The following is a 22,511-nucleotide window of genomic DNA, read 5'->3' on the forward strand; positions in this document are numbered from 1 at the left end:
GGCATGTGGAATCCATCCGTTCACCTTTTCTGCGTCTCACAAAGACACAGCGGTTGGAACCAAAGATCTCAAATTTGGACTCATCAGACCAAAGCACAGATTTCCACTGGTCTAATGTCCATTCCTTGTGTTTCTTGGCCCAAACAAATCTCTTCTGCTTGTTGCCTCTCCTTAGCAGTGGTTTCCTAGCAGCTATTTGACCATGAAGGCCTGATTCGCGCAGTCTCCTCTTAACAGTTGTTCTAGAGATGGGTCTGCTGCTAGAACTCTGTGTGGCATTCATCTGGTCTCTGATCTGAGCTGCTGTTAACTTGCCATTTCTGAGGCTGGTGACTCGGATGAACTTATCCTCAGAAGCAGAGGTGACTCTTGGTCTTCCTTTCCTGGGTCGGTCCTCATGTGTGCCAGTTTCGTTGTAGCGCTTGATGGTTTTTGCGACTCCACTTGGGGACACATTTAAAGTTTTTGCAATTTTCCGGACTGACTGACCTTAATTTCTTAAAGTAATGATGGCCACTGGTTTTTCTTTAGTTAGCTGATTGGTTCTTGCCATAATATGAATTTTAACAGTTGTCCAATAGGGCTGTCGGCTGTGTATTAACCTGACTTCTGCACAACACAACTGATGGTCCCAACCCCATTGATAAAGCAAGAAATTCCACTGATTAACCCTGATAAGGCACACCTGTGAAGTGGAAACCATTTCAGGTGACTACCTCTTGAAGCTCATCGAGAGAATGCCAAGAGTGTGCAAAGCAGTAATCAGAGCAAAGGGTGGCTATTTTGAAGAAACTAGAATATAAAACATGTTTTCAGTTATTTCACCTTTTTTTTGTTAAGTACATAACTCCACATGTGTTCATTCATAGTTTTGATGCCTTCAGTGAGAATCTACAATGTAAATAGTCATGAAAATAAAGAAAACGCATTGAATGAGAAGGTGTGTCCAAACTTTTGGCCTGTACTGTATGTAAAAAGGAGTAGTGCTGCTTTCTGCTGGCACCAACCTGTTTTCCAGCCTTTCCGTAATGTTGAATGTGACAGACCAAAAACAAACCCACCCACACAAAAACACTTATTTGTCTGCTGCAGAGCCGTGTACACAGCTCTGGTCTATTGACAATTGAAAAGGAGTCTATCGCCTATGTTTAGCAGGTTCACCAGTGTTTAAAAAACCTGCGTACACATGCTAATTTTGGTGGAAAAGGGGGACATGTAGTCTGCCTGACCACAAACAGACCATCGGGGCCATTTACCTCTGAATTTGTGACTCATTTTCCCATTAAAACATCTGCTTCAGTATCACCCTACTAATGAAGTCAATTAATTTACAATGTCCGCAGCTGAAGGATGAAGTAGACTCAGAGTCTGGTCCTTCTACCTGAGCCAGCTCACACCTGAAAAAGCCACAATGAACTACTGTGTTTGCACACACTAGTGAAATAGGTGTTGATGTAGGTTATGAATTGGCATTGACTGATTACATGAAAGGCACAAACTGGAGAACAGCTTCAAGGAATTGTAGTTGTCACTAGATGTTTTTAGGATGGTCCCAAGTTGTTTTAGACTGAGGCTTTAGTCTGAGTATTACGGTAGTGGGCGGGTCCTGTCGGAGCGTGGCGGCCGGCTGGGCGTGTTTAGTCTTTGTGTATGTGTTGCCCTGTCGGGCTCCTGTCCGCTCCGGCACGGCTCGGCTCAGCTCCGCAGACTCTCAGCGCTACAGAGGGAGGAAGAGGAGGCGGAGAGCCGCATCAGCACCGCCGCTGCGTCCATAACACACCATCCGTGCGTCAACACACAGCTGCCAGCGTTTCCTCTCCGGTCCGGTTGGATTAAACTGTGGCTTGTGCTGCAGCTGAGGGAGGTAGAGCAGAGCCGGTGGAGCCACTGCAGCAGGAAGGTCAGGAGCCGAGGATTGAGTCAGCGGAGACGGGGAGGTGCAGGGACCCGTCCGAGCACCGGGACCCCGCCCGGCCGCTGCTCTGGAGCTCAGCAACGGTCACAGCTGTCAGCCAGGTAAAGTGCATGGAGGGCTGAAGAGTTGATGCTGACCCTGTGGATGTTTGTGTGCCATGTCCCGTATAATTCCGTTACACTGCCAGAGAGATGCGCCTTTATTCTGCCTTCATATTGTGCATTTACTAAATGATAAACAGCGCTATATTGTTGTGATATTAATCAAAGTTTTTTGACATTTTTCAGTCACTTATCTACGACGTCACATCACTGTGCGCTGAGCGATTTTCAGCTTCTTCACGCCAGAAGTTTCTGCAAGTTTTCATTATTTCACTGTTTCTTTTTCTTTTATTATAAAAACTAAATTAAAAATAAATCTTTAGAAGCCCAGAGGAGGATTTTGCTGTGGTATAATACCTATCTACCTATAATACCTATTGAAAAACATAACAAATAAGTTGATTAAATGACAATTTAAAGACAAGAAATCAGCAAAAAATATCACAAATTAGTTGTTGAAATATTTTCAAAGCAAAAATTCCAGATTGCTGTGCCATGCTATATATGTTCACTGCTCTATGGACACTTCTGAATTCTGAATATTTCTGAAAATCTTTAGGTTTTCAGCAAAATTTGGTGAAAACAATCTATTTGTATTTATTGATTATTGGAGAAAAATATTTGCAGATTAGTCTTTGTTGCAGCCATCTGTTTTTACATAATAATCAACATTTTGTGTGAAGGAAACTCTACAGTTCTGTTCATGTTATACATTGTAAATTGTCGCTGAATTGTATTTTGGGTCCCTGAAAAGTCAAGGGAAAGATTTATCCGTGAAAATGTGTGGGAATCTGGCGACAAGCAAACAAACAACAGTAGCAACAAAAAAATCTGGATTTTTCTCAGCAGTGGGCTCCAACACAAGGCAATATTTCTTCAGTGTATTTCCAACCATTGTACAGTCTCGGGCGGCACAATAGTGCAGTGGTTAGCACTGTGGCCTTACAGTAAGAGTGTACCTGGTTTTAGCCCCTCTTTGTGGAGTTTGCATGTTCTCCCCGTGTCAGTGTGGGTTTCCTCCAGGTGCTCCGGCTTCCTCCCACAGTCCAAAGACATGCAGGATAACTGGTGACTCTAAATTGTCCGTAGGTGTGAATGTGAGTGTGAATGGTTGTCTGTCTCTATGTGTCAGCCCTGTGATAGTCTGGTGACCTGTCCAGGGTGAACCCTGCCTAACGCCCAATGTCAGCTGGGATAGGCTCAAACAGGATAAGTGTTTACGAAGAATAAATGTACAGACTGATTTTAGAGATGCATTTAGTGTCGCTCAAGTTGACAGCATCCAAAAGGTTCGTATTTTCATTCAAACACATCCTGCCTGTTTGTGTTACTGTTACTCTTAATGACTATGGGTCAAGTTGAGATAGTGACCTCCCATCATCTTTAGTATCTCGGGGGGGAAATGATGCTGCAGCACCGACCCCCTGTGGGTTGTCATCCCTTCCTTGGCAATTCATTAAAAGCAGTTTGAGTCTATTTGTTTGGTTCAAGCGTCATTATCAGCTGGTTTGTCTGTACAGAAAAGTGAATTTATTGCGACCTTGTGCAAATTATTGGTGCTTTTTTCACTTTATGGTGCTATAGTATGATTTCTAACGCTCTTGTAAAGAAGTACCATAGAGTACAGTTTTCTCAGGGGACTTCTCCCCGGCTGATAATGGAGCCCCTGTGTTATTGCTGTTAATGAACCGCCGGTGTCTGTTATCTCAGCAGCCATAAAGCGATCCTGGTAATATCCTGGTAAGTGAGCTTGATAATGCTGAGGAGGAGAGGAGGAGAGGAGGAGAGGAGGGTCGGGGTGGGGAGGTGAGGTGAGGGCATCCAGGGTGAAGGATTAATCTTCCACACTGTTACTGTCTGAGGCACACGAGGACAGAGCATACCAGCATGGTTATGCCTGTGGTGAAGATATACGCATTAGTGTTCGTGTCTACTGTGTGGACGCCTATTGCATCGGCTGTGTCTTGTGAGGATGAAGACGCGCGCACACACACATACACATTTCTCCTACTGAGCACACCTCCTCTGCTAATGGATCAGTTGTCGCAGTTGTCATGTGTGTGTAATCTATAGCGCTAATGATGTGCACACACACTGAGGGTGAAGCTGTCTCGTTTGTATGCACGCAGAACATTCAGCAGTGTATCCTGAGTGATGCACATGCATGCTTACATTATTTGTATTCTGGTGTGTGCATGTGTGTGTGGGGCTCAGTCTCTGGGTAAATGAGGAGAGGGGTGAATACAGTTGGGAGGTGGAGGGAGGAGGAGATGGGGGATGGAGGAGATAGTGAGGAGGAGAAGGAGAATGAGAAAAGGATGGGGGGAGGACAGAGGAGGAGGAGGGAGACTTTTCTCCAGTGTTTTTCCTGCTCTAATTTGCTTTGACAGCTGCTCCATTGGCTCAGGCTCTGAACAAGCCTTTACGTTGTATTGGAGGGAGAGAGAGACGCTAAGTATTCCTACTGTCTCTCTAACATGGCTTAATTGGTGATGCTACAGTAACTACAGTCACACTGGTGCAGTTCTGTAGTTTCACTACACAGTTCCCGTAGCAGTCTCTCGTCTTGCTAATTATCCACCACCTCTGCTTTGTATTATAAACCAACCCTGAAACATGGATTCTTCTCTGTGAGAGTAATTAGGAAGGGCTCATTATATTCAGTTTATGTTAATTAAGAAAAAAATGGAAATGTGTCAGTTTTAATTGTAAAAATTCTGAGTTTAAATTTGCTTGAAATCTACAAATTTACATACTTTATATTTAAAACAAGCAAGACTTTTTATGTGTTGTCTCTGGCTGCCTCAGTCCCCTGGCACTAGCAGAAAACTAAATATTTTAAAACACAGAATCAGGATAAAAATCAGTCCAAACTCATTTACTTCCTAAAAGAAAAACAATGAATCTTACAAACAGCATTAAAATTAAATAACAGTTTATCCATCTACCCAGTACTTCTGCACAGCGTCTCCAGCTGTAGTGTTGTTTTCCAGATACGTTTAAATGTTTATTTCAACAGCAGAACATAGAGTTTGGCCTCATCACTCCCCTCAGATATGTTCACACGAGATATTGGTGAGTGATGATTAATTATCCCCTCTTAGCCGAAGCCTGCAGGTGGATACCAGAGTGGAGGTGGGGCTATAAGAGCAGGCAGCAATACTGATTGAGGGCAGCAGCGTAGTCAAGGCAAAGGGAGAGCTGGGAAATTTTGGCAGCTTAAATAGACTGCCAAATTGGGAGGGTGTGTTCTGTAGCTGACATATGGAGAGTGACGTAAGATGTGTGTGTGTGAATCAGTGCAGCTTGAGTTGACAGCCTGAACTCGCTCGCAGGCGTCGCTCCATGTGTTGTAGTTTTCTCAGCCCAGTCGCCAGAAGAAAATGTTGGCATTTAACATTTCTGCAAACCAAGAATATGTTACATTTGCATGCTTCATACATATCAGAGTTTCTAAAGTCAAAAAGTATGTGAGCTAACTTTGTCGTTGGAAGATGGAGAGGATGGTGGATAGTGTGTCACCAAGGCGAGATACCTTCCAAGCTTTAGATCAGCAAACAACAAAATTGGTTGTGATTAAGAAGAAGATATACTTAATTAATCCTCGAGGGGAAATTCTTTTCTTTCTCTCTGTTGTCATACACACACAGGCCCAAAAGACACACACATGCACAAACAGGACCTATACATGCATTAAATGGAGAGATGTCAGATTGAGAGGGCTGCCATGGACAGGTGCTCCGAGCAGTTGGGGGTTCAGTGTCTTCAGTGTTCATGGACTTGAACTGGCAACCCTCTGGTTCCCAAGACAAGTCCCTATGGACTGAGCTACTGCCGCCCCCAGTTAGCGAATCATTAGCGAGCCATTGCGGCTTCTTAGATGTTTGGTAGCGACCTGTCGCTGTTTTTCCAGCAGCGATGATGTCGCAGAAAGTGGTTGTTTTTTCACTGTGACATTGCTGCGTTTCCTGCTGATTTGAAGTAACATTGTGTGTTACAGTTAAAATTGACCTGAAAAACTGGTTTACAGCAGGTTCCTGTTATGCAAAAAAACATGTTAAAAATACAAAATGAAACAGAAACAGCTGACAGAGGCGAAACAACAAAACATAGGCAAAGTAGAGGACAGAAACACTGACTCTTTGGTGGCTGAACTCGTCTGTTAACCAACGCTGGATCAGCGTATTGACACCAAAAATAACCCCCGTGTCCAAATTCAAAGAATGTGATTAGTGTGTTCAGTCACCTGCCTGTGATGATACGTTTTGAGTGTCTGTGTGTGTTTGTCTTGTCCTCCATACTGTTATTTCGGCTTATTACATCTCACAGCCTGTTTTTACACGCAGACACAGTGACAATTAGGCTTTAGACAGAGCGCTGGTTTATGATGTTTGCAGGACTTGTGTTAACATGCACACAGATTTGTGCACACGTTTAGCTTTAGTCTAACTTATGATGATGATTTAGTTGTGTCTGTATCAGCTTCTCTTCAGCTCTTCTACTTACACACTTACTTTATTGAGAAAAATGTATGTCGCTGTACATTGCACATGTAGTTTTTGGCAGTTGAGGAGCAACACTGGAGCAGATTGATGAAAGGAGGTCATGAGTTAACGCTGAGGAGAGATGGATGGATGGAGGGCAGCAGACAGGGGAGTGACAGAATACTGTGAAAGATAGCTACGAGACAGAGGATAGTATGTCATCATGTAGCACCTTATGGGTGTCATACGTCAGCTGTCACAGCAGTATGTACACCCTCCACCCTTCCTGCTGCAAAACTCCACCAGCCACATGCCATACTGGTCAATTTTCTCATGGAAATGGGACCGAATTCTGAAAATTGCTTCGTGCTCAGTGTGGTGAAATAAAACTTCATCTTCACGGCACACTGGGTTTGATAAGAAACTATAAACTTAAACTGAAGTCCTGATGTAGGTCGTCTCATATACAGTACGTGACAACAAAGAAAAAACCTAACAGGGTTGCATGATTGCACGGGTTGGTTGCTTATACAGTTTAAAGAAGTATTTCACTACTGGAAAGATGGTCTTTTAATAAAACTATGCTGTGTATGCAGTAGAAAGACAGAAACACTTTTGAAATTTGGTGCTACATGACCAGATAAAACAGAGAAAAGGGACTATGGCATTTGCTTTTGCTCAAGAGGTAGAAAAGACCAGTAAACGCTCCCCTGGAGGGTAATGTGATGCAATCTCGTCTGGTTGACACAATGGTGGCCGGCTGGTACAAACAATATTGTATTCCAAATAAACAGCAAGTTAAGACATGTTTCTGAAAACATTTGAGTCGAAAAATAGGCACTGCAGTAACAGAATCTTGGTTCATATATCTGTTTGGTCAGAGCTAAGTTTGAGTTTGAGAGAGACACAGCTCTCTCTTTCTACTTCTATACATTTGTATCCCAGGGCGTGGCATGGGTGGTGGGCGATACGAAAATGTGGAAATATAGAAATACAGCCTGTAGTCAGAGCAACAGCCCAGTGAAACTGCGCCAAATGATGCAAAACACATCATCTGGGGGAGTATCGAGCACTGAATAGATAGAAGGCAGTTTATCACAGTTTATGTACACATACCATACATATTAATATGATACAGAGCTAGTTGAAAATCAGCAAACTTGGATTGGACTGAGGTTCATAATGTTGGTAATTTGATAAGTTCATTTCACCACCAAGCAACTTTGTTGGTTTTTAAGCAGCTGTATCATAACAATGTGGGTAGTATGTGGAAATGAACTGTGGTAAACTTCCCTCCAGCTTGCCAGCACCCTGGGGTCATATTCACAAACACTCTGAGAATCCTCACAGAGCTCCTAACTTAGCCTAAAGTCTTTTAGTAAGGAGTCATAGCTTAGGAGTGATTTAGGAAAGTTCTCTGAGCAAGGGAGAGACAGAAACTTTTACCTTGAGGAGGTGTGGTCGACCCTGTTGCTAGGTGTGATGCATTCTTTTTAACACATGTGATTGGTTGTCAGAGAGACACCGCTTTAAGAGCCTGCAAGGTGTGGACACCCAGTGGAAATGAAATGAACTGCTGACTGAGAAAGTGATGTCTTTGTTAGTGTGATCACTCTGCTGATGGAAGGTTGAGACAGACCCAAGTCATCACTGCTGCTCTGTTGTGTTTTTAGAGTTTTCCAAATATCTTAGTGTTGTGATCATTTTATTTCTGGTGTTGTAGCGTTTGGTGGAATTGTGTGTGTATCCCCAGTCAGATCAACCACATGTATTATCCCTGCACCTTCTAATCTGTAGCATTTCATTTCCTTACTGTCATTCATTGGAGAATATTTGTCCGACCTCTTTTGTTTCTGCCATTTTCTCCTCTACTTTAGAAACTCTTAAGCCTCTTAAAAGTCCTCCTCCCTACTCCTAACAGTTTTTCACCTTAGGAGCTCTTTTCAGATCTAAGATGCTCTGTGAATAACTTTTATCTTTGCAAGGGCCTAGTCTTAACTTTAAGGGGAAATTCTCAGAAAACCTCTGTAATATGAAATTGTTGCCAGCTGGCTGCTTTATTGTTTGTGTTTATTGGCCTGGTGCGGCGCAGTGCATTCTGGTATTTGTAGGTTTTCTACCTCTTCTGCAAAAGCAAATGCCATAGCCCTTTCTCTCTGTTTCTCTGGTCATGTAGCATTGATTAAAAAGTATTTGCATCTTTCAGCCCAGTTTTATGAAAAGACCACTTTCCTAGCAGTGAAATATTTTTTTAAAGCTGCGGTAATCAATATTTTTACAGTAGCAATGAGTCAAATAACTGTGTAATGTGAAAGCTGTCGCTCACAGTGAAGAACATACCGAGACTTACCACCACCACTGCAGTTCAGTCAGCTCTACAGAGCATTTAGCCTTTTTTCACCTTAAAGAATTGGTTTTACTGCCCACAACTGTTTTGGTTCAGTCTCAGTGCTCTCATCCACCTCATTATGGAGGCAGCAGGCAACTGTTTTCAGTGATGAACCCTCAGCAAACTACCTGCTCAGCACCAAAGAGCAGAAAGACAAAGTTAGCAACTAGCTGGTGAACATATGGAGGGGCATTCAGCAGCTGAAGAGAGAGATGTTTTTCAGATGTATATTCAGGAGTCATTGGGAATCAAACCAGAGATAAAGAGAGAGGGAATATTAGACCTGCATTCAGTGTGTAAACTATACCATGGCTTTCAGGGTAGGCACAAGGAGAGGACTGACTGTGACTATCGGTACAAAGAAACATCCAGAGCTGCAAGCGTCTACGCCTGTACATGATTTTTTAAATGTTTTTTATATCTGAGTGAAGTTTATGATATGGCACCGCCACACTTCGATGGTGACGGCAAGAATAGCGTGCATGTATCTTTATTAAAGTGCATTGGTGATGAATTATCCTCATGCATGAATCATACATCAATAATAACCTAATTTTATGAACCGTAATAATGAAGAAACAGAAACATGGAAATACATTGCAAAAAATTCACATAGCATTTTTTCAGGGGAGCTCATATTTTATTAAGAGGAGCCAAGCACCCCCGTGGCTCCACTGTAGTACGAATCATGTCTACACTTGTCAGGTGGCGGTAACGTAGCACTGTGTTGCTGGATGTGTAAACTGGCAAGTGCTAGCGAAAATGTTGGCCAAGTTAACATCATGACAAAAGAAAAAACAAAGGATAATGCTGCTTTTAAGTCTTATTCCTCTTGTACCAAGTAGCAAGTCAGAGCTGTGAGAAGATGTAATTTGGTTCTGGTGCAGTTTCATTTGTTTGACAATTTGTTTAATACCAATGGTCTGAAACAAGGCAGGTCAGTCTACACATCTCATGAACGTGACTCTTGCTTTACAAATCAAGTAAATATGATCAAAAACTAGTTGAACCCTTGGTCTTGTCATTTCAAGCACATGTTTTAGTAGCTGTGTGAACAGTTTTAATGAGGGATAACTATCAACATTTTGGGCGTGCTTACTTTTACTTTTGCCTCCAATATGTCTGATCATCTGTCTGCTTGTGACTGTTGCCCCTTTTGACTTCGCTGTAGCAGTATTTTATTATATCAGTAATTATCACCAATAAGAAGACCCAAGTTGTAAAAAAGCAGAGCGATCCTTTTAGGTTTTTTGATGCTTAGGTCTTCATGAAGCCCTCTAATTTGTGTCTGTCTTCTATTTCTGCCTTGTTTTTTGTCTTTATCATTTCTCTGTAACTCTTCGATGCCATCAGTTTGTTTAGGCTTCTCCTTAGTTTGTAAGAAATATTAACAACTTGTGCATGAAAGTTCATTCCTGGTCTTGGGAACAGTGGGTCTCTTTTATCGATCTAACATACAGCCATTACAGAAATGTTCCAAACTATCTTACGATAGGGTCTGCATGGGAGTCATGAGACATTCTTATCTTGCTGATCAAAGCATAGGAATGATTGGGTATTGATAACGTAAATGTCCTGCTCCAAGAGTTGGAGACACTGACATCTCAGGTCCAATTTAACCAACTGGTGTTATTTGGCAGCCTGAAAAGTGGCATTAAAGGAAGTCAGAAGAACACAGTATGGAAAGAAATCGCTACTGCGGTCAACAGCTTTGCAGTGGACAATCAAACCCGAGGTTGAAATATTATTTTATACCTCCATGAGATGTATTGACCAGTAGCCTACAAATATTAATCATATTGGCCATTATATAATATTCATATTAAAACTTTCAATTGACCCACACTGAGGAGCATATGGCTGTGCGTATCAGGTCTGCCTCCATTATAGGCATAATGTAGCGTTCACACCGGGCGTGAGTGAAGCGAATTACTCGCCCGTAACGCGAGTTTGGACACTGGACCATTTTGTTAATTTGCGTAATCGCGTCTTTCGCGCGAGTAGCGGGGAAGCCAGCTGTGCTAACTGGAGCTAAGCTAGTGCTAATGTTCATAGTACAACCATTCTGCAAACTAATTAAAGACACATATTTACAGAACTTACCAAGTAGACCAGTCTCCTCGGCGACTTTCACCCAAGCCTGCTCCTTTTTGTTGTGGTCTCTATAGAGTAGACACGTAGTATCATATAGCTCCGGGTAGCCACTGACGACCATGGCTGAGATAACCACCATTGCTGCTTTGTACCTGCTCTGGAAGTCTCAGATGCGTCGGAGGGCCAAACGCCATCGTTTTTGGGTTCACCCTATCCTGCAGAAGCGCATCTAACTCGGCGAGTTTCACCACCTCCTCCAGGAACTCTGTCTGGATGATAGCCGCTTTCAGCGGTACTTCACGCTGACTGGGGCCCAGTTTGAGGACCTGTTGGCGAGGGTTGGCACCAGGATCTCCTGGCAGGACACCAACTACAGGCAGTCCATTTCAGCTGCGGAGCGTCTGTCCATCTGTCTCCGGTGAGTAGCAGTTTATTGTTGTATCAACAACTGGACGTTGTTGACACACGCCATTGACGTCGGGAGAATCTCAACACGGATTGGCTTTCGCGGCACAGCGTCATGCGAATTCGCCTCAAAAGTTGAATATTTTCAACTCAAGCGATGAGGCGTTGGACGCGAATTTCGTGTCTATCGCGCTAGACGCGTCCATCGCGCCGCCCAGCGCGAATTCACGTCTAATCACATCTTTACATTGACTTTGTATGTAATCTTGACGCGCGAATTTGCGAATTCGCGTTTGGTGTGAACGCAGCTTAACAGGTGGCCGGGAAAAAAACAGATGCGCCACTTGGGTCTGAGGCAGACATGGTTAAAAATTTAATAACTCGTAGGCTACTACTACTTAAATATTTACCCAGTTGCAGGGTTTATTTATTTTATTTTAACGATATTTTAGTGATAAATGATATAAATGTGTTGGCTTGTCTGGGTATATGTAAAAAAAGTTTCAGATGAATTAAAGCCGGGCACCAGTGGTGTTCATCCTTCAGTCAGCCTGGAGTCACTCAGCTGCCACCTGTGTTAGAGAGTGAAGGGATCAGTGTGAGTGTATGTCTTTACAATATTCATATTTTCTAATAGGCTATACATTTTCAAGGGATCGATATGTGGCTGCAGACACTTAGATGCCAGTCACAATATGGTCCAAGTTCATGCTGACTCAAACCTGTGTGCACAAACTGAGACGTGACGGGAGATTTGACCGAAGCCTTCCCTCACGTCCACATTGTGTGGAAATGACTGTACTCCCAGTGCAAAAATAATCTCAACTCAAAGGTCCACTTACTACCTCTTTCTGAGCTCTCTATTGCATCTTTATGGTCTTCATATATGTCATCTGTTCAGGTGTCATCCTGTGTGTTCGGTCATGTGAAATGGGTTTTTGCATATCAATATCAACACAGTAATGACTGTTAAATGTCAGCTCTACTTAAAGTGAGTCATTGGTTAAAGTCATGCGGCATCCTTCCTCTCTTTAAATGCAGCGTTAGTTTGCGAGGAGGTCTCTGTGACTGCTTGTTTTCATTTTATTTCCTCATCAAGTTAACAAGCTCAGCAGCTTAATTAAATGAATGAGTTGGTGGTTTTGTGTGAATGGATCATAATCAGTACAGGCAGCTTCAAGTGCAGCAGCTGGAGCGCCGGCATCACTGTGTGTGTGTGTGTGTGTGTGTGTGTGTGTGCGTGTGTGTAAATCACAGGCACTGCCTGTTTTCTGTGTCTGGGGACTGGAGCTTGGAGCAAAGGATTGTGGGTGCAGTCTGGTTCTGGTTGACTGGCCCTGACAGCGAGCGAGCAAGAGAGAGAAACAGCAGAGGAGAGAAGGAGAGAGAGAGGAGGGTGATGGTCTGTAATTAGTGCTTGAGGCCGACCGACTGACTGCCACATTCCACATCTGTAAATGACAGACTGCAGGCTGGACGCTCTCTCTCTCTCTCTCTCTGTCTGTCTATGTCTCTCGCCCTCCTGCTCCAGTTTGGTCAGACAGTCTCCAGTTGTTTCCACATCACAGCGTTAAAACCTCCAGAGGAGCGAGGAGATGAAGGCGGTCCTCATCGTCCTCCTTCTCTTGTGCCTTTATACTCGCCTGTCCTCTCCTCTCCTCCTCCTTCTGTGGTAGCGACCATCCCTTCATCTTTTTCACCTCAGGTTTTAAACCTGCAGCCTGTCACATGAAACATCCTTAGCTTTTCTGATAAAAAAAGTATTACTTTTACTCAGTAAAGTAAATTGTTGGACTGAGGTAAAATAGCTCACCCTACTTGATGAGTTTGTGAAGAGGAAATATGTTGTTAGAAGTAAATTTTAAGAACATATTTACATACATAGGAGATAGTTTTACACAGTCACTGGCAGTAACAGTCATGTTTACAACCGTGAAGTCATGTAAAGATGAAGAACAGACGTCAGTATCACTCATTCATCCCACTCTCTGTCCCCCCTTTAATGAGGAGACTCACGGTCTGTAGGTCTGCTGCCTCAGCTACATTTTAAGATAAAGTTTTAGACTTCATACCAACACCTTTCATTTTAGTTTGTCTTTAACAGTTTGCTGTTAGCCCTGCTAGCGCGATGTGCTTGTGTAAACCAATTATAAACCATAATGACGTCGAATGAGACACTGTGGACAGAGCAGATTGAAATCATCGCTTTCTACATGCTGAACACGTGTATTGATATAGTAGCCTATTGGCTTTTTACTGGCGAAAGTTTTATTGCAGTTACAGTAACAAGTAGGTGTTGGATGTTAGCCGCTGCTGCTAATTAGCTTGTGCTAACACTCTGGAGATCGTCCTGCAGCGCTTTGTCTAACCTGTGTCTGGTGGGCAGAGATCAGACCCTCGGTGCAATCTTGTTGTCTTCCTCTGGAACTGTGAAAGACGTCCACACTGTGACATGTTTTGCCCTCCGGACAGCGTGCTGCAGTTCTTCTTCTTCTTCTCTGTGTTTATTGGCGGCTCACAAACCAAGATTAAAGGTACATGTACTGACACCCACTGTGTCGGGTGTGTAGATGCTGCCTTTGTTAAGTCAATCAATCAATCAATCAATCAATTTTATTTATAAAGCCCAATATCACAAATCACAATTTGCCTCACAGGGCTTTACAGCATACGACATCCCTCTGTCCTTTGGACCCTCACAGCGGATAAGGAGAAACTCCCCAAAAAAACCCTTTAACGGGGGAAAAAAATGGTAGAAACCTCAGAAAGAGCAACTGAGGAGGGATCCCTCTTCCAGGACGGACAGACGTGCAATAGATGTCGTACAGAACAGATCAGCATAATAAATTAACAGTAATCCATATGACACAATGAGACAGAGAGAGAGAGAGAGAGAGAGAGAGATGCAGGTAATGACAGTAGCTTACAACAACATTATTGAAAGTAATAATATTATAGTTATAGTTCTGGCTACTGTGGTACAATATGTTGAAAGTATATATTAATTTCTGGCAATATACATGTGTGACAATAGTCATATGTGTATAATAACAGTAGAAGTATGACTAATGACTAATGATGGCAGCAGCAGCAGGAGGCATCTGGCAGGACCACGGCAGCAGCACAACCACACACGTCACGCTGTCCAGGCACCGCTGTGATATGAGTTAATCTGAGAGACAGTGGAGCACAAAGGCTCCGGAGAAGAAGCCGAGTTAGTGACATCCAGAATGGCCGAGTTAGCAAGATGCAGTAATAGAATACGAGAGAGAGAGAGAGAGAGAGAGAAGGAGAGAAGGTGCCCGGTGTATTATAGGGGGTCCTCCGGCAGACTAGGCCTAAGTCAGCCTAACTAGGGGCTGGTACAGGGCAAGCCTGAGCCAGCCCTAACTATAAGCTTTATCAAAGAGGAAAGTCTTAAGTCTAGTCTTAAATGTGGGGACAGTGTCTGCCTCCCGGACCGTAACAGGAAGATGATTCCACAGGAGAGGAGCCTGATAGCTGAAGGCTCTGGCTCCTGATCTACTTTTGGAGACTTTAGGGACCACGAGTAACCCTGCGTTCTCAGAGCGCAGTGTTCTGGTGGGATAATATGGCACTATGAGCTCTCTAAGATATGACAGAGCTTGACTATTTAGAGCTTTATAAGTTAACAGTAGGATTTTAAATTCAATTCTGGATTTTACAGGGAGCCAGTGCAGAGAAGCTAAAACAGGAGAAATATGATCTCGTTTCTTAGTTCCTGTTAGTACACGTGCTGCTGCATTCTGAATTAGCTGGAGAGTTTTTAAGGACTTACTAGAGCTACCTGATAATAGAGAGTTACAGTAATCCAGCCTAGAGGTAACAAAAGCGTGGACCAATTTTTCTGCATCTTTTCGGGTCAGGATGGGCCTAATTTTCGCAATATTACGCAGATGAAAAAAATGCAGTCCGTGAGGTTTGCTTTAAATGAGAATTAAAAGACAAATCTTGATCAAATATTACTCCGAGGTTTCTTACGGTAGTGGTAGAGGCCAGAGTAATGCCATCTAGAGAAACTATGTCATCAGATAAAGAGTTGTTTGGGGCCAAGAACAATAACTTCAGTTTTGTCTGAATTTAACATCAGGAAATTGGTGCTCATCCAAGTTTTTATGTCTTTAAGGCAGTTATGGAGTTTAGTTAATTGATTACTTTCTTCTGGCTTCATCGATAAATACAACTGAGTATCATCCGCATAACAATGGAAATTTATAGAGTGATTTCTAATGATGTTACCTAAAGGAAGCATATATAGAGTAAATAGGATTGGTCCGAGCACAGAACCTTGCAGAACTCCAAAAAGTCAGTGAAAGCAGTTTGGCTTCGTATTATTGGTGCTGTTCATCGGCTATAATTTTAATTCTTGGAATAATGCATAATAATAAAACTGTCCCATTATCAGCCGATCATTTATCGGCCCGATATTTACTGTGCATCCCTAGTCACATGCTTAGTTGTCGTCAACTAAAGTAATCTCGAAGTTCTATTCCTGTAATCTGCACTGCACCCTCCCTACTGTTGTCTGTCTCCACTCTGTTGTGTTTGTGTGTGTGTGTGTGTGTGTGTGTGTGTGTGTGTGTGTGTGGAGGACGTCAGCCCCAACATGCAGAGAGCAGGAGAGAGGCTGCAGCGCTTTTAATAGTAACGATAGCAGAGGCGATAACTTAGGAGCTTATTAATATGACAGTCTTTATTAATTTTGCCCAGGGCCGTTGTACCGTGACTCCGTATCCATCCCTAGCCAAGCCACTTGGAGGTTGCTTCTGGGCTGCATGTGGCCAGCGGGCCTCCGATTGAATAAGCCTACTGTATTCTGTGTTCTGTACTCTGGTATGAATGTTCGGTATCCACTAAAGATCTGCACAAGTGTGTCTACCAACACTATTCTCTCATTCCATTTCAGCACTCACTCATTTCATTCTTCCACCTCTTCAGAGAGTATCACCTTAAAACAAGTCTGTGTGTGTGTGTGTGTGTGTGTGTGTGTGTGTGTGTGTGTGTGTGTCACGGTCTGATGATCTGCTGTACAGTTTTACTCCCAGGTCTCTCCCATCTCAGTTTGATGGATCGCAGGGTGCTGGCTGGCTGTCCTCTGTGTCACACTGAGCTTCAGTCTATATGTGACAGTGTCCGCAGAGAAAACACAGCCAATATCAAATCAGTCTTTTTTACAACAAGGCGAGAGAGCAGCGATCAGACTGTGGTATATTTTATCTGTAGGCTCTGTAGCAACACTTCTGTTTCCACAAACTCACCTTGTTTTGTCAAATGCACAGAAATGGATAATTAAAATACCAAATATGTTGTATTGAATTCTGGAAAGATGCATGTATAAGATATCAGTATTTCTAAACAAAGATGAATAGTAATGTTTAAATGTATGGTATCCTGCCGTTCCTCAATAAAAATAGAGTAAAACACAGTTACCACACAGTAACTATTTAAATGTATTTAAATACGCTCCCTAATAACAACTCTGAGTCGTCTCTGAATCAATAGTTTGGACCTGTAACCGCGGTAACGCAGTGTTGCTGTGCTGTTACTGAACAACTAGATGTCACATAAAAATGTTTTCCAACTTGTTCCTCCACGTTTTGTTGAGAAAGTCTTGACAGCAGCAGGGGGATGGAAACTATTTGTGTTTGTGCACCTGCAGGATGTCAGATAGCTGAACATGGGTGGCAGCTTCACAATGATGAAACAGCTTATGGCATACTAAAATATTTATAGAAGTTTTTCGACCAGTCTTTGCTTCTTCAGCTGCTGCCGGCTGAAATGGGGATCCACCAGATCTTGTGTAACACGAGAAACTGCTGAAGTCTGGACTTTGTGTTTTCGAAGTGGCATCGATCTGAATTATAAGGAGGGTGGTTGTGTGTAGTTTCTATTAAATGCACTTAGCATCAAAAGTAAGTAGACACAGGATGGTTGCTGTGTTGGTGCATGAATTGGCTCAGTGTCAGATTGGTGTCTCCTGCTGCAGAGTCCATATGTGGTGTGTAGCCATTAGTGTCTATATTGATGTTAAATATACCGTATTTGTTACATAAATGCAGCAAAGACGTGTGGAAAAACAATAAATAAAAAAGAAAGTGTGCAAAACTCCAGCTGCTTTAAACACAGTTAGTTTTATTGTGAAAAATTGGTTTGTTTTAATAATAATAATAATTAAAAAAAAAAAACACTTGTAAAGCACTTTTCTAGTCTTCCGACCACTCAAATCACTTTTACACTGCATGTCACGTTCACCCATTCACACACACATTCACACACTGGTGGCCGAGGCTACCATGCAAGGTGCCACCTGCTACTCAGTGACCATTTACTGGCACTCACACGCAGATGGAACAGCCATCGGGAGCCATTTGGGGTTCAGTATCTTGCCCAAGGATGCTTTGACAAGCTGGAGGGGCTGGGGATCGAACCGCCGATCTTCCTCTGCAGAAACGTACAATGCCATTGTTACGCCTCCACACCAACGATACCTGTGGCCAGAGGCATTTTGTTTTCGGATTGTCCATCTGTCATCTGACCCATTCTTCTAAACAAGATACCTGAAGAACGCCTTGAGGGAATTTATTCAAATGTGGCACAGATGTCCACTTGAACTCAACGATGAACTGATTAGATTTTGGTTTTCAAAGGTCAAGGTCACTCTGACCTTGCACCCTTCTTATTGTTGTGACTGCATCATCTCAAGAATGCCTTGAGGGAGTTTCCTCAAATTGGGTAAAATATAAACAATTTCAAATCATGTTTTTCCCACTCCAGGTCAGGGGGGAGGTCCTTCCTCAGGTGGAGGAGTTTAAGTATCAGGGGATCTTGTTCACGAGTGAGGGTAGGATGGAGCGGGCGATTGACAGGCGGATTGGGGCGGCGTCAGCAGTGATGCAGGCGCTTAACCGGTCCGTTGTGGTGAAGAGGGAGCTTAGCCAGAAAGCGAAGCTCTCAATTTACCGGTCGATCTACGTTCCAACCCTCACCTATGGTCATGAGCTCTGGGTAGTGACCGAAAGAATGAGATCACGAGTACAAGCGGCCGAAATGAGTTTCCTCCGCAGGGTGGCTGGGCTCAGCCTTAGAGATAGGGTGAGGAGCTCGGACATCCGGGAGGGACTCAGAGTAGAGCCGCTGCTCCTCCACATCGAGAGGAGCCAGTTGAGGTGGTTCGGGCATCTGGTAAGGATGCCTTCCGGACGCCTCCCTTGGGAGGTGTTTTGGGCATGTCCAACCGGGAGGAGACCTCGGGGCCGCCCCAGAACACGCTGGAGGGATTACATCGCCCGGCTGGCCTGGGAACGCCTCGGGGTTCCCGCGGAAGAGCTGATGGAAGTGGCGGGGGAGAGGACTGTCTGGGCTTCTTTGCTGAGGCTGCTGCCCCCGCGACCCGGACCCGGATAAACGGAGGACAACGAGTACGAGTACGAGTTTTTGGCCATACTCATGAATTCATACACTAATTATAACAAAATTTAACATGAATGTCTGATAGGATAATATGATGAAGTAATGACATTTTATATCTAAAAGGTCAAATGTCAAATTTACTGTGACATCATAATATTCCGCAAAAATACTTTTCTGCCCATTACTCAGTGTCATATCTCAGGAACAGAAGGGGAGACATTTGGTCAGATACTGAATTGGTGACTCTAATCTTGAAACTGTGCTGATTGTATAGATCTGCTGTGCTGCCGGGGGCAAGATGTGTGTGAAGCGTCTGTGTTTTCACAGACATGGATGTAAACTGCAACTGTTTGTGGTTTGTGGAAACATACAACTGCACAGCTGTCATTGTAGTTGATGACTGGGCTAAATGAAAAGTTATATGAAGATGTAAAGATGTTTACTTTTTACTTTGAAGCCACTGGTCAGGGGCTGGAGATGCTTTGCTCATCACATCTGGACTGTGATGTATGTTCTGCCTGTTGTGTGGCGCCACTGATGTGGGCACATGATGCATGCCCTTTACAGTCCCCTTTCAGGGGAGACAACCCGACGCAGTACCATATAGGCTGCACTACATGCTAGAAAACATGCGTGCTGGTTCCTCACCGCATTCAGCTGGTGCCCTTTTCATTCTTTTTTTTTTTTTTGCTGCTGATCATGACCAATGACATATATTAATTTAAAGTCACTCAAAACATGCTTCAGAACGTGTATGTAGGAAACAAGTTATGTCGTGTTCACACCGGGCGCAAATAAAACAATTTGCATGAGTGAATTACACGTAAAGTCAATGTAAAGACACGATTGTTTGTGAATTCCCGCTGGGCAGCACAATGGATGCGACGTGAATGACGAATGGCGAAGAAATACGCAGCACAAATGAAGCGGGTAGTACAGTTTCACGTCATATGCTTATTCATGAGATTTGAAAACTTTGAACTTCAGTGACCGTTTGGCGCCGCTTTAGCCAATCAGCACTGAGATCCTCCGCAGACATATGACCCCGAGAACGTGTGAAGTGAGTCAAAACAAAATATTCTAGCGTTCGAACTCGTACGCAATGCAAACATTTGCATGTGTTGTGAACAAATATTACAGTGAAAGATTTATATAAATTTTTTTTTACTGTTTACATTTAGGGCCCTGAGACATGAAGTGGATGGTCGGCAGTTGGTCAGTGTCTGGCCCTTAGCAGTGACTGTTTTTCTGCACTAGTCTGTTCTGACTGACAGATTAGCTCAGCATTCGCGAAAAGAAACAAGTGACAAAAGCATCAAACAACTGAGTCAAGAGATTAAAGCAAACTTGTCATATGAGGTAGATTATTTTTCTAGCCATAGAGCTGTTTATCAGAAAACATTGAGAATTGTGTCATTGTTCACTGGCGCAAGGTAAATATGCTTTGGTCTTTCAACATTGGCTTGTGTTGTTAATGTGCTAACTGGCTAAGTAGTGTGTTGAATCAGTCCTGTTGGTCTCCCACTTTCCTATTATGTATGATGATAACACATCACTGCCACTGGCTGTAGTGTTTGTGGTGTGTTCAAGTGCATCTTTTTGGTGGTTTGGTGGCCTTTGTCTCCCCTAGTTCTTTGATATCAGTTTGGTGTGTCTGAGCCTTTAAGTCCAAATTTCCCTTTTAGCGGTTTGATAAATAGAGGCCCAGAGCAGAAAGAGCACTCTGCAGTATCAGATTACACAAAAAGGACCTCTAGGTTTTAAAAGGATGATCAGAAGATTTTGTCATGAAACAGACTAATTTTTGAAGGTAATTGAGGGCACAGTTGTTACTTTCAGGGTTGTAATGGGAAAACAAGATTGTAGTAGAAGCCAACACACCATAGCAACACATCATCTTCCCTGATTATCTGTTTCCTCTTTCTTTCTTTGTGTAGGTGCGTATAGACGTACTGTACATGCCCAGCTGTATCTCGTTTGTTCCTGCCTCTCCAGCTCTAAAACAACTGTGTGATTACTGTCAGCGCTGGTGTGTCACGGCCTGTCACACTTTGACAGTTAGGCTGAGTCGGGCGAGTTGGGCTGTGTGTTTGTGTGTGTGTGTGTGTGTGTGTGTGTGTGTGTGTGTGTGTGTGAGATCACTGACCTTTATCTCTAATCCTTTTTACCTCCTGTGTGTTTGTGGTCCGAGGCTGAAAACTCTCTGGACCAGTTATCCAGATATAAATGTGCTTTTGTTAATTGTTACATTACCATGATGAGGAATCACACGCAGAGCAGTTATAACATAATAGGCCTGTTATATTCCTGCAGCCATGATGTTGATGAGCGGTGTGATAAAGCAGCTGCTGCCGCTGTGTCTGAGTTTTTGTTGCAGCATGACTGCAGATAAGGAGTGGAATTTAAAGGAACGTTCAGACATTTTGGGAAATGCGCTTGTTTGTCTTTTTCGCCCAGAGTCAGATGAAAAGATTAGTAACTGTTCTGCCTCCACACCAGGATGTGTTGGGCTTAACTTAGCACGGAGGCTGGAATCAAAGGGAGCGGTTTACCTACTGCGCCCTTCTGCTGTGGCTAGGCAGTATGACACTATACTGTATGCTGTAAGAAAATATAAATTTATATAGTGTCAGAAATGTTGTCACATGGTTTATATCGTGGTAGCAATCTCTTTAACATCTCAGTAGTATCAGGCCACCTTTCCTCTGTTGTAATACTGGATTCATAGAATTTTCCCATCAGTGATTCGTTACATGTTAACCATATTAGACATTTACATCCAGTAAGTTTCTATATTATTTATGTTGAAATGGTGATTTGACAGAGTGAAATATTCAAATTGCAAAATCTTCAACTTGAATTGTCTCTGACTGACTGCTTTGAAAACAATTGACTTGTGATTATGCCCGGGACAACTATATCTTGTTTAAGATTATGAACACCACAAAGGCAAGTCTGGAGTTGAACCAATCTGGTCTCACTCCCAGCTTGTCAAATATCAATGCTTGGTCAGTGGCCCATTGGCGCCAGACACCTATGCACAAAGGCACCCTTTAGATAGATATCACTATCAGAAATACTTAATTGTTCCCCGAGGGGAAATTGTGATTCATTACAGCCGCTTCAGTGCAACAGAGAATTATAAGAAGTAAGAATAAGAGTATGAAAAAAGTGTGTAAATATAAAGCAATGAAATAAAATAGAAATTAAAATGTGCATTAAAATAAAATTAAAAATAAAATAAATAAATAAAAAAGATAGATGGATACTTTCTTAATCCTGAGGGAAATTAAGGCACCCAGTAGATTTTTACACAACACTGCACATTCAAAAGCACAGTCACACACACATGGATAGAGAAAACAGGTAAAAAGAATAGAAACATAATAACAAAAAACAGCAGTGTGATGATTGTATTGCCCCAGGATGACTACAAAGATCAGTTGAATCAAATGGAAACAGCGGCAGTATGACAGGCCCCGGGTGGCAGCATTTCCTGACCCTCCAAGCAACTACCTGAGTATAAAGACAGAGGAAGTCCCCATCAGGCAGCCAGGAGGTGACATGATAGTTCAAACAAACACTGGACTTTCACCTGAGCTCTGGCTGTTTGTGTGCCCCAGGAAACCAAAAGTCAGTGGTGTTATTTTGATAGTGTTGTGTGCTATTATGTGTAGCATACTATGCTACTG

At 43.0% G+C, this 22,511-nt stretch overlaps 1 protein-coding gene across 1 annotated transcript in view; it reads left to right on the plus strand.

The window, feature by feature from the left end:
* Positions 1–1,677: 1,677 nt before the first annotated feature.
* dok4 (docking protein 4) overlaps positions 1,678–22,511 on the plus strand; it is a 98,365-nt gene continuing 77,531 nt past the window's right edge. The window contains exon 1 of the mRNA XM_033624205.2: positions 1,678–2,016. The gene's annotated coding sequence lies outside the window, so the exon portion shown is untranslated. The remainder of the gene's footprint in view (positions 2,017–22,511) is intronic.

This window comes from Epinephelus lanceolatus, chromosome 2, assembly GCF_041903045.1.
Source record: "Epinephelus lanceolatus isolate andai-2023 chromosome 2, ASM4190304v1, whole genome shotgun sequence".
In the NCBI taxonomy this organism is placed as follows: Eukaryota; Metazoa; Chordata; class Actinopteri; order Perciformes; family Serranidae; genus Epinephelus; species Epinephelus lanceolatus.